This window comes from Diuraphis noxia, unplaced genomic scaffold, assembly GCF_037042655.1.
Source record: "Diuraphis noxia isolate RWA-SAM2 unplaced genomic scaffold, SU_Dnox_SAM2 contig0001, whole genome shotgun sequence".
NCBI classification, from domain to species: domain Eukaryota; kingdom Metazoa; phylum Arthropoda; class Insecta; order Hemiptera; family Aphididae; genus Diuraphis; species Diuraphis noxia.
In genome coordinates, this window is record NW_028301711.1 from 92552029 (window position 1) to 92566144 (window position 14116).

Below are 14116 nucleotides of genomic sequence, written 5' to 3' on the forward strand. Positions count from 1 at the left end.
TGAAAATCTATAATGTATTGTTTGGAACAAATTTTTACTTACTATAACTATTTAAATTTTTTTGTATTATAACAAACCAATTATTTTGAATGTACTTATTTGATATCTTACCATATATCATAAAATAATTTGAGTAATATAGGATAGTGTATTATCTTAAACGAAGACTATATTAAAATGTATCCAATCTCATGGACTGATTGGCACTCAGATGATCTTTGCTTGTTTTATACAAAAATTCAGAAATATGTGGAAAAAAAACTTGTAGTATTTATTATTTTATGTTCAATACCTATAAACTGTTTTCTTCATACATAGATGGTATGCCAAAAAAATTATTTAACGATACTTTTTAGATTTTTATTTTGTAGGTTAACTATTTCTAAGGCGTAAATAAAATCCAATTTAATCGTATTATATATATATATATATACTTACATAATTGATTTTGAAGATTGGATGAGTATTATATTTCGGACATGAAAACTTTCCAAAGCGTTGGTTATTTACTATTAAATCGCAAAAAAAGTTCACAATATATAGGTCAAATCTTATTGCACGCAAAGCCCGCTCTAAACTGTTTATAGATTACAATGATTAATCGCTTCGATACTTTAAATATAATATACTTAGCCATCTGAGTGACTTATTAGAAATTAATTTAATTCTACGAAACTTAATTTTTAACACACTAACAAAGTCGAACGAATTAATGCTAATACAGAATTTTTTTTTCACTTGTCAATTCACGAAAAACTACAAATATTTATCGTTAATATTTTAAGGAAATAAAATAAATATAAAGTTTTTTTAGTAATTGATGACATTTTTCTATATTCAGCTTCAATTCTTACTTTATATTATTGTTTCATAATATTATGAAAAAATGAACCAACAGTTTAACCTAACAAACAATGTACTTGTTTTTTTTTTTTTATTATTATTGTTTATACATAGTACATGTTTTTAAGAAGTTAACTAGGTTAATTTAATATTTAATTTTAAGTTTTAATTTAATATATATTTCGTAATATTTTAGTTATTAAAATATTTAATTTTAAACGAAAAATACTTTTAACTTTTATTAAATACGCAGTAATTAATATTAATAGTAGTGCACATCAAGAAAACAATTTTTTTCTGAACGTTCACATTCACAGCTACATTTATTATTATATTTTACTATCAGCGAAAAAGCGTGAAAATAAAAATTTCTTTATCAAAATATTTTGATATCTGTAATGCAAATACAATATAAAATATTTTTCTATTCGTGGATATGTATAAATTATAGGAAACATAATTAATCATAATTGAGTTGGTTGTAGTGTGAAAAAAATTCTGTTAGTAAAATATGATCAATTGTAAAACATAAATACATACATAAATAAGTAATAAGTATAGATTTAAATATTATTATTAAAAAAAAAAAAAAACAAAATGTTGACTTTTGTGAGTCTTTAATTTTTTTTTTTTTTATTGGTAAAATACAACTCAGCAGCTTATGGCCATTAGTTACAATTTAAGTATGGTAGGTATTTACAATTTTGATACATTTTTCTTTTTTTTTTTATGGTAAAAAATTAAAGATAAAAAATAGAGGATACATTGTATATACAGAATAATTTTAAATTAAATTGTAGAGGCCTGCTGTTGCTTTTAAAAATTGCATCATCTTCCGATTTTCCTCGGTATTCAACATATACGCTACTATCTAGCCCGATGATTTGTCGATATTGTTTTTGTTTAAGACATTCAGTTATTATCTGTTTTATAGTTAGTTGGACACCGCAGACTTTGTATAGTGAGAGTTTCTTCCTTTGTCATTAGGTAACAGTGCGTAGGTCGCGGATTTTTAATTATTTCTAACTCAATTTAACGATGTTTTCTCGTATAATTTCCATAAAGAACAATAATGATATTGCCTTCTTTTGTGTCACAATAATTATTGTTGTGACAAGTTATGTTTTTCTTCGTTCTAGAATTATATTGAATACGATTGGTATTAAAAGTGTGTAATTTGTTTATATTTTTAATCAAAATATCTAACAACTAGTTAAATACTTCAACTTATTGTGATATTTAAAATATATCTACTGATCTTATAATTTGAGTCGGATATAGTAATCAATTAAATATTATAATATAATTTGTTTACAATATTTGCTAACTTCTAAAAATACATTTGTAAATTTCAGTTATAAAAAAATCGATCTGTATAAACTATAAAGCATAAGAAACTAAAAAAAAAAAAATTAAAAAAAGGTATTTTATTACTTTATAGCCTCGTGAACATATCTTACGTTAATATATGTATAACATAATAACATAACTAATACTCTAATTGCTTGACATTTGTAATATAATATTTACAGTGATTTTGTTTGTGCTTATGAAAAAAAGTATGGCATATAATAAAATCAGTTAAATATATTAATTTTCAGGCGGAAAAAATTATTTAAAATACTTGAATCAAAAGTGTTCAAACACAATTGTCATCTGCTAAGCCCTAAAAATATTGTAGTAAAAATGTAAATTTAAATCGTCAGATTAATAATGTAATATTTAACATGCATACACGTACACCCTGTTGACAAAAAAAACACATTATTTAAACAGGGCATAAAATACAGCAGAGGCGTGTAATATATATATTGTATATGGAAAATACATTTGAAGTGACTGACTGTGAATGTCAATTTGTTAATTGAAATCGTAAAATTCTAAAAATGGATACATTCCATAACAAATATATACAATGTATATGTTACAAGAAATGTTGACATTTAGGAAATGATAACAGTTCCTAGGAAACGTTGACGATTACTAATAGCGGAAGAAATGATATCATTGTCTAGTACATGACGTAGTTATTATTTCCGAACGATATCAAGCAAAGATATCATATATTTTTTAGAGATTTTTCTTTAATCCAGCTAATTTAAATATTACTTTTATCAAACATAATTATTAATTCCCTCGCTATTACCCTAATAAAAAAATAATCGATTATCAATGATCAATAAAAATGAAGTATTATAAAAATAAAACTTTCATTTGATGTGAAAGTTATTTATTGTAATTTTTTATTTATAATAATCAATCGTATAAAATATACAGTAATAATGTGACAAATTCATCGTTATACTCAGAATCTAAAAAATTTAACCATTTTACAAAAACAAATGAAAATAGAACAAGTTACGATTGAGGGTATTTTTTTCCATTAAATAATCGTAGGGATTAATTCGAATATTTGTTGTGAGGTTTTGAAATATTGCTAGCAGAGAATCTAATTTAAGAACATTTATATAATTAAACTTTTTATGATTATGCATTTAGGTAATTAGTTGTTTCATGTGTTTAATATATTTAAAGCGAAGGGAAAATAATGTATTGGTTTTATTTTAATGATTTATTTATTTTTAGTCTCTATTGCTGTTAACACTTTTTCGTAAAAGCAGTGCTCAAGAAGTTTTATGTGACCCTATCTATTGATTTGAAATTGAATATAGTGGTCTGTCGTACATTACAGAGGTCGTTATTTGATTTTCTCCCTTGTATAATTCTGTAAGCGTCAGGAAAAATTACACAAGACTGCTAAAAAATGTTAAAGTCAGCAAGTAAACTCTAATCCAAATTATTTTTTGGTAATCTACAATTGTATTAAAATTTAATATTATGTCAGCTATCAATGAAGACTTCATTATGAAGTGGATAAAGCAATGTCACCTATTTTTGAAACATTTATATGTATTAAAAATTATATCGAAAAAATAATACAACTAATAATTGTATCTACCTATCTAAATGATTTGACAAGAAAACAACTAGAGATTAACTATTTTGTTATCGACCATCTCATTAGTTAACTGTCCATACCGATCACAATCGTAAATTAACTAATATTAATAATGTATTATATTTAAATTATTCCACGATTTACAATATTATAATATAATATTATTTAACTATCAATACATGATATACATATTATTATATGATTGAGCATTTGTGCGTTTGCTGTGTTTGAAAATTTCAGTTGAAAACTGAATTCATCCACGTCCATAAAAAATTAACGCTTTCATTAAGTTGTTTATTCAATCATTTATTAAATTATGTATTTATTAATCTAAAAACGGAAAATTGTATGACACAATGCGGAACTATAATCTGTAGTAAATATCATAAAAAACAAGATGCCAAAAAAGTACAATTTGAATTGTTAAATGTTTAATTTGTATGAGATAGGTATTTAAAACTCATTAGGTGAAGAAACTAAAAATTAATTTAATTTTAACAGATTTGTAAAACGTTCAAGTTTTCTTAAAGTATGAATTTCGTTCACGTCCACAGTCGTTAAGAAATTAGTGATTTTCACTAGTTTAAATTAACGTTAACGCAACGCAATGTACTCAAGTTCATTCCAGACATTGTGAATTTATTAGTAATCGGTAATATTTAAAACCACATGATCTATCGAAGTCATTTTTACATAGGTACTATATTCGTTAGATGCTGCGCCGTAAGTGAGTGGTTTTAAAAATAATTTTTTTACGGCAATACAACCACGGATCAGCTAGTATATATTACCTATATATATATATATATATATATATATATATATATATATATATATATTAATCATTTCAGTACACTTTTTATCCATTTATCTGAGAACTATCGTATGCATATTATTCTAATATTATAATACTTTCACTTGACCATTGCTTGTGCCATATTAGTTAAAAACGAAAATACCAATGTCATACCGTTGAACTTCATCGAAAGTGGATCGATCGTTAATTTTAGTATTTTTGATTTACTGTGTTTTTAATCAGCAACAATCTTTCAATTAATCTCACATAAAGCTATTTTTTATATCATTTAGGATTTTCTTCAAAGCACCTATCTTATAATGTTTTTTTTCCTTTGACTTGAGTCAGATAAATTCCGTTCATTGCTAAAACAATATCATATTTAGTCACTGTAATAGATTTTGTACAGTGAATGGTATAATATTACTTCTATCTTAATAAGTCTGCTGTGAAAATTAAAGGTTGTATTTATTTCTTAATTTCTTCAATAGCCATAAATACAATAATATAGTTTATAATTGTTAAAAAATTCAAATTGAGCGTGTTTAATATTATCGGCAACGCATAATATTGTAACAAATAATCTTAAAATTAATAATTTTGTATAATAGATAATAATAAAGTTAAAATGTGGAACAAAGTTTATAATAAAAAATCGGGATCAAATAAACTGCTTTGGATTAATTTATCAAAACAAGCGAATGGTTGCCATTCTCATATAATATCAGTAGCGGTTTTTATGGTGGGGGGTGAAGTCCCCCCTTGGATTTTTTTTGTGTCAACTTTTATGTTCTGTAAGTTATATATGCATATTATATATAAGTTATATATGCAACTATTATGGGGGGGGGGAGGCACAACAATTGACCCCCCCCCCCTTGATGTTTTATCAAAACCGCCACTGTATAATATTAACTTCTACAATATCTATTGTTTATATCATTTAGGATTTGTATATCAGATGTTTTACTAAACATTTAGAAGTAATGGAGGCTCTTTATATTTCTTGGACTCTTATAATATGTAAATAATCTTTATCCATTAATTTAAAATTATTAAAATTATAAATATATTTATTTTATATTGAAAAAATTTAACTAGTTAAACTTAATTTATCGGTTATTTGAATGTAAAATAAATCTAATTAATTTGTTTGGAGAGAAAAATACAAATTTAATTAATAGAATAAATTGTATTAATTAAAAAATAAAATGTTTGACATTATTTTAACTATATTATTTAATTATCACAAAATTTTATTTTTCGAAAAGTTGTTTGTAATTATAGTGATTTTAGCTCACGTTCTTACAAAATAAACTGAAATTAAAAATTCAATTTTATTTTATTTTATTTTTATTAATGCTTAACTCGTCAAATTATTGTTTTATGGTTCAATGGGGTAGAAAAATAAAAAATCAAGGTAGGGTAAAATTTTGCTCCAAAGGTGAGTGACATCACATTCCCAGGCACAAATATCTACACTCCATCTGAATATTGAATAATTATACATAAATCACATGCCTGTTAAAATATTCATTATACACATAATTTCATTACCTACTTCATAAATTTATTTGCTTGCAACACAAATACCGATTGTCAAGATATGATATAAAGTTATCGAACAGAATAATGTGTATCATTCAGGGCTTGAAATAGATTTTAAAATCAATTTTAAATATTGATAAAAATCGTTAAAAAACTTTTAAAAAAATCAAAAGTAATATCGAAATCGTGAATACCTGTTAATGATTTTTCAAAATTTATAATAAAATTTAAAAAATTTAAAACTAATAATTTATATCGAAATCGAAATCATTTTCATAATCGAATCGATTTTAAGTACAAAAAAAAAAATAATAATTTTATATTTTAAAGTATTCAGTTTTATAGCCATCAGGTATATTTTTATTGTTCATAGGCATGCACATTGATATATTAGGTAATATCATTGGCTATACAATAATGCATAATATTGTGCATGGTATAGTGTGTATGTAGACGTGTATTAATACCTACAAATAACTTATAACTAATGTCTAATATTTAGTTTTCTTAGAATAAAATCTTTGTGCCGTAGTATACTATAGGATAATTTGGAATTATAATGATGAGTACTTAGTTAGACTTTAGTACAACCAAGTACCAATGATTATACAGTTGTTATATCCAACCCGTTTTAGAGAAGTTCGGTTATCCCATTTTTAGGCTGTTGTATTTTTTTAATTATAATTTCATATTTGAAATGTTATTTTATGTCAGATTGAAGATCAACATTCGAGAGGTTACGGTAGTTAACTAAAAAAAATCTCTTTTTTTAATCAAAACATAATATTATTAATTATTATTAAAAGTGGCTTATTGAAAAACATATATGATATATTAAAATACATAACATGACGTTGAAAATCCATTAAAATAGTTCCACATACTGATTTAATTTCCAATTACTATTGAGAATTATTCTCCTATGTGTAAATATAACTATCAAGGGATAAATCAACATTATTTAAGCTCCACACCCAAATAACTCGTTCGATACCTGTACTATACATATAATACAAGCATGCACTATATTCAATTATATTGAATTTGTTTGTATAATATCATTCAATTATTAGTAGGTATATTCTGCTACTCAAATCAATAGTTAATCAAAACACGAAATGAGCACTATCGTGAAATAAAAATGGTAGTTCTTTAGTTTTTACACCTTACAATAAAAGTCTTGAGAATTTCAGCATGAAATTAATAGGTACTTGTTGTATTCTCTGACCTCTCACGAGAGTATAGAAAATGTTCGTTCACCAGAATTCCATTTTGTATGTAAGCTATTTAGTGATTTTATGTATCATCAAACTGAGTTAAGAACATTACCTATGATTTGTGATTGATTGTTGATTTGTTTTACGGTATTTAAATTTTCAGCAAGTTACAAGCTGGTATGTAGATGGTATAACAATTTTAGAATGATCATATAATCTCGATTTAAGTTTGATACATCATAAAAAACATACATACCCAGCAATTGTTTTTAAACTTAAGTTGTAGATGCTAAGACTAACAATACTAGGTCGGTTCTCCTGAACGCAAATTTCCCAAGTTTTGCATAGGTCAGAGAAAGAGAAAACAAATATAGTGCACTGACATAATTTTAAATTTCATATTGTCTCTAATCGGGTAAATTCTTCTAATCAACATAAATGTATGAATATTCTAGTTTTTATAGCTTATAAATGTAAATAAGTTTTTTTTACCTAATATTAATTGCCATATCCAACTAAGAAAAAAAGAAATCCAAATAAAAAAGATAAATCGAGTATCTCTATCTTCTATACTCCAATATTATATACATCGATATATTATATAAATGATATGCTACTTTTAAATTATTTAAACTCGAGGACAAGTCAATTGAGGTACCTACGCTCTGTGTCAATGTTTGTGTATGGATCGCATTGTAAGAGTACTGTGTTAGTACTACATAAGATAGGGTGAATTTTATGTACCACCTAAACAAAACTTTAAATAGTCTACTTTTTAATATATTTGATTCTAATAACAGTATTTGAAATTGTACATTAAAACCATTCACCACGTATAAATTCCATTCGCTATATCCACTTGTTTAGTAACATTAATTTTAAAGCCATTATAAAAGTTCATAATACTCAGTAAATATAAAAACTGGGAGCTAAAGCAGCATATTGTTGTCATTGTTAACATAATACAAAAATATATTTCGAGCCCATTTAAAATGACAAAAACTAATTCTTCAATTTGTTTTTTATAAATGTTAATAAAAAAAATATGAATTCTTTGTAGTATCTAATTTATAATATTCAAATTTTTCACAATTTAAGAGATATCTTCGTAGGTCGTATAGATTTACATATTATGTGGTATGACAGATTAGTTGTTTGATTTTTTTGTCTGGAAATTAAATTTCTAATCGTAGTACCTTTATGGGTTTTATAGACATATATTATTAAATTATACTAATCAAGATATAAAAATATAAAATAAAAAACATACATTTTCGTTTTGTTAGTTTTTTGCGAAATTCCAATAACTTTGAATAACAGGTCTAGAACCAGAAATACTTAGTTAAGAAAACTGATAGGTATTTTAATATTTAATTATCAAGCATTAGCCACGGCCCACGGCTCATGGACTTTTATATGTACAGTCTATCCTTTATTCTTATGTTTGTCAGAAAATTCAATTTATGAATGTTATTTATATAGGAACTTTTATCGTAAAGATATTAAGAATTTATCAATATACCTATATTAAAATTATTAATTATTAATAGATTTGTTTGGATTGAGTTAATCATATATGTTTTATTTTAATATCAACAAAAACTAATGTAAAATAATTTAATAATTAGTTACTTTTAAAACCACTAGTATTATTTATTGAAAAAAATCATAATTCTTGATGAATAGTGTGCCAAAATATTTCACAGCAGAATAGAATTAAATTTTCTAATTAAAATAAACGATTTACAGAGTTTGATATTTTAATGGTGTGTTTATTTATTATTTTTTTCTTTTGTCCAAAAGCTTTTAAAACAAATAACAATAAAATAAACTATCAAACGTACCTACAATACTATAATTATAATATAAATGTATATAAGATTGGAAAAATATAATTATATTTTGTTTGTTTAAAATTATTTGACAGAAACCAGATAACAAAATGTTAGCCTTAATTCAGTGCTTTATAATAAAACAGTATTTAATCTATATATATATATATATATATATATATATATATACTATATATTTAATGTATATGAATAGCGAACTGGATTGTTTGCGTAATATTTAACACCACTAAATATTTTCCTTTAAGACATCCTTCCCATGTTTACTGAAAGTTATGACATATTTTGGCGTGACACTTAATTTATCAACATTAGTCTAAAATAACGTTACACGTAGGTATCACGTCACACATCACATTATGTTACTTAATATTATGCTAAAATATTATCATCGTGTTAATATATTAGATATCGATACTATCAAGTGCATGGGGTCTACAACCTGTGGCCCACAATGTCTTTATTTGAGGTCCACGAAAAAATTTTAAGCAAACCATATCGTATTATATTATACATTACACATTATGGTAATAATATTGATGACATTTTTTTTTCTTTGCTATTCCAATCCATTTTTCCTTAAGTTTTACTTAATCGTGAGGTTTCTAAAAATAATTAAATATGCCTAAAAAGATTGTATACATTTTTACTGAAATTGTCATTGTTTGGTTTATTTATAGTCTTTTTATAATTTGTAATAAGTTAAAAATATGATATGAAATTATAGTATGAGTTTGTATTTTAAATATTTTTTAATTCTATTGTGTATCTTTCACCTTCAATTCATAAGATATATTACGGGAGTTGGGTACGAGAGTTTTTCCTTCCAAAGAACTATTGTACGGAGAATATTTATTATATTTAATTTTCACTTAAATTTCGAATAACTTGTGGTAGAAAAATGTATTTTGTATCACTTGATATAGTTGGTAGATGTTGAATGACCAGAATAGGAAGAGGTAAATTAAAATATTTTACAAACCGAGTGATGTGGTTATTATAGTAAATTGAATTTAAAAATTAACGTGTATAAGAATTATAATATTATTGTAATGACGTTAGGTTAGCGACTGAGCGTGGTGTTAATAATTGTCTTGTGAATTTTTATAGCTGTTGCTTTTGTGATTACATTTTCAGATAACAGCCTTACTCATTTGTGTGTCATTATTGTTGTAGTAGTGTAAAGAAAGGTATATTCGTGATACATGTAATTTTGTGATATTTCTTTCATCTTTTGTAACGAACATACCTATTAGCCAAAAAACATCGAATTAGCGTAAAATGGTACCCTATGTACTACTGTCAGTTGATGTAGAGTCGTTGGGCGCCTGTGGTACATCAATTGTTTACCTTTAGTTTGCACAATCTTTATCATTATTTCACATGCGTTCAGCTCATCCGTTTTAACGTACTTGTCCAAATCTTTAATTTTCGGACTTGAGTTAAATAAAATGAATTATTTTCATTGAAATTAAAACTGGAAAACATGCTTGATGGTTAGGTTAGGATAGGTTAAGGTTAGATTAGCTTAGGTTATTAATTATTAATTATTAGTTATTATTTATTATTATTAATTATTACATAACCATTATCAAGAAATTAAATATAATGTCACCAAATTACCTAACTTTTCTCAATGAGATTCGAACTTTTATATACATTAACCAAATGACTTAAATTCAAAAACTGAATTTACTCTAGTAACTTTACTCTTTGTACAAAAAACAATTTAAAAAATTAAGTATAATTACCGAAATTGAATTTGTAATTAAACATTTAGTTAAATTACCACGAACTGGTAATCTATTTTTTGTTTGTATAGCTGTAGAGGCATTTTACTAAAAATCTAAATAATGATATATCATTACAAATTAGTTATTTGATACCGTTTATAGATAAGGTATCAATAGAACATTAATTATTTATCTATTTATATTTAAATTTAGATTAACATATGGATTTCATACTTTGACATTTATTTATTTCATCACAATAATTTTTCGTAGATAAATTAAATGATACCAATTCAAAAAAAGCTGGTAAGTCGTGGATGTCGCTTTGCTGTACAGTAGGTTACAAGTGGGTTACTGTAATGGATGGAATTAAATTTGAATCCATTGATATTATATAATAGTATACGAAAAACGATTCTTAGCGGAGACAAACATCTGTATAGGATATATTATAGATTATTAAAAAATTTCAAATCTTAGATTTAAAAAGAATTTTTTTTATGAATTTCTAGCTTAAAATAATTTGCAAATTTTTGAGATTTTTACGTATGTTGTCAAAATTAAAATTTGAATCCTTTAAAAAAAAATTGTGACTATGTATTTCTTTTATTTTTCAACTGCTATTGTATAAATATGTTAGGAGCCTTGTATTAAATTTTCAATCCTTAGATATAAAAAAAAAAAACTTTTATAAATTTCTGGGTAGAACACTATTCCGTACGGTTCTTATCAGCGTACGGAATCGTGCACATTTTAAGGCACACGATTCCGTACGTTTTGTACCAAAGATTTTAGTACAATGTTGCCAGATTTCCATAAGGTTACGTAGATATTTGACTTTTATAGCGTTTTAGGTACGTTGTGCATATTCGTAGCTATAGCGAGGGCCCAAACAGAGTACATACGTTCGGATTTTGCCTACCAGTCACCGTATTCCTCCAAACGCAGTATGTCGGAGCCAACGCCTGGCGTACTTGGTGAACTAACCGAACGGCCCGCTAAAACGGCACTGTCAGTTTACCATAATCGAAATCTATATATATAAAAACCGGACGTTAAAACCCGGGAATCTGTTTAGTAAAATGTTAAGCTTAACGTACAATAACGATACAATCGTTATATATACCTATCAGATAAGTTTGTTGTATCATATATACGATACCTATCTTATCTTAATTAATATCCCCGTTGAACGTTATACATTTTACAAAGTCGCCAGTCGCTTATCGACAGTCGGTAACTTTGTCATTTGTGTTAAGTTGTAAAGTGCGGTGTGTTATAAAAATAAAATTTTTAAGTAGTCAATATGGAAGTCAACAACGGAGTGAAGTTTATTTTTTCGAAAATAATGCATTACTTAATCGCTATAAATATCGGCTTATTCGAACTCGAAACGATGGTTATAAAAAATGTTTATGCATATAAAAATTTTGTTACGCTAGCATTGTGACAAACAGAAATTTACTCCATGAAACAGCAACAATGATCATAAACACTTTGAAAATGCAGTCCAAAGACTTGAAAGACAAGTTTTGAGAGAAAACTGTAAACGAAAGGCAAGTGGTTCTATTTCTGTCCAACCTTTAAAAATAATTCGAACAGAACTTATAAAAAACATTAATTCAAAAATTGAACATAAAGATATACGGTCAATCAGAAAAGCTATGTACGACAAACGACAACAAATTTATCCGGCTTTTCCAAACTCTGTAATAGAATCAATTGAACAACTTAAAAGTATGGAGAATGATGATGTACTTAAATTTAAAGGTGACCAATTTGTTTTTGTAACCGAAAACCAATTATTCGTTTGTATTACTAGAAAGAAAAATCTAAGATGTATGGTTGATTCATCAGATTTTTGCCAATGGTACCATTGTACCAAGTACGTACTTTTAATTATGCGCTAAAGTATTACATCCAGCTTTATACTGTTACAAACCTCCAAGGAGGTTTGTGCACAAATAAAACAACGAACACTTCCGAACTAAATATTACTTTCTATATTTAAAACTCGAAAAGAAAACTTATAATTACAATAACTGAATTAATATTATGAATAAAATGGTCTGACAATAAATAAGGTTCTGGCGAGAATAACAATGTTCTGTCTTACTACTCTAGAATCCAACTGCCACGGTTTGCTATACGAGTCGTGACTATAGCCAGCGTTTGCCTGGAGTTGCTGACGCAGCCATCTTTCCAGACAGTCGCCGTCTTACAATATTATTATTTATTATTATAATATAATATATAGGTACTAACTAATATAGCCAGGGTTTCATAACAATACAATTAATTGTTTATAAAATGGATTTTATATACCTGTGGCTTATTTTTACTTGCCTAAAAAATCCAAACAAACCTACATTGACATGTGGATATTTCTTCAGGAATTAAGTGAAAAACTAATTTTTATTAGGCTTATTATTCGCAAATTACATTTGGACTTTGAGATAAGCGCTCATGAAGCATGTAGAGAGGTATTCCCAAATGTGGAAATTCAAGCATGTCGATTTCATCTAGGGCGGTGTTAATGGCGAAAAGTAATTACGCTTAAGATATATTATTATAAATATACTAATACTAAAATTATAAAATTTAACGTATTATTGTATTAACTTTACAGGTAAATTCTGAACAGAAACTCCGAACATCATATACGAACGACGGCGAGTTAGAAAAATCGCTAAAAGTATTTTTCAGGTTATCGTTCGTACCACCGCATGACATCGAAAATGCATTCGTTGAACTTGTATCTATATGTCCAAATATAGATATAGGATGCTTATTTTCTGTTTATATATTGCATACTTACGTAGAAAATGATTGTTAATTCCACCAGCAATTTGGGCTCAAGAGACGTCAGAAAATCCTCGGTAATACTATAATAACTATATATAAGGTGTAAAACTATTAACATAATATATTAATATCTATAACGTTTTGTTTTAGTTTTTTTTTTCTTTAGTACAACATATGGATCGGAGAGTTTCCATACAACATAATATAATGCACAGTTTCATAGTCCACACCCTTCTATTCATTTGGTTATATCAGTTCTGAAGGAAACACAAGAAGAGACTTGTCCAAAAATAAAATCAGCATCCAAAAGACGTTTTAATCAAATGGCCTTAGCCGACAAACAACATTTATACCACACAGTTAAC

The 14116-nt window shown here is 26.0% G+C and overlaps 1 protein-coding gene and 1 pseudogene across 2 annotated transcripts in view; one reads left to right on the forward strand and one right to left on the reverse strand.

Moving 5' to 3' along the window:
- The window catches only part of LOC107167771 (tyrosine-protein kinase receptor-like), a 409135-nt gene that overhangs the window by 184705 nt on the left and 210314 nt on the right, over positions 1–14116 (reverse strand). The window lies entirely within an intron of this gene.
- LOC149062477 (uncharacterized) lies at positions 12611–13829 on the forward strand (annotated as a pseudogene).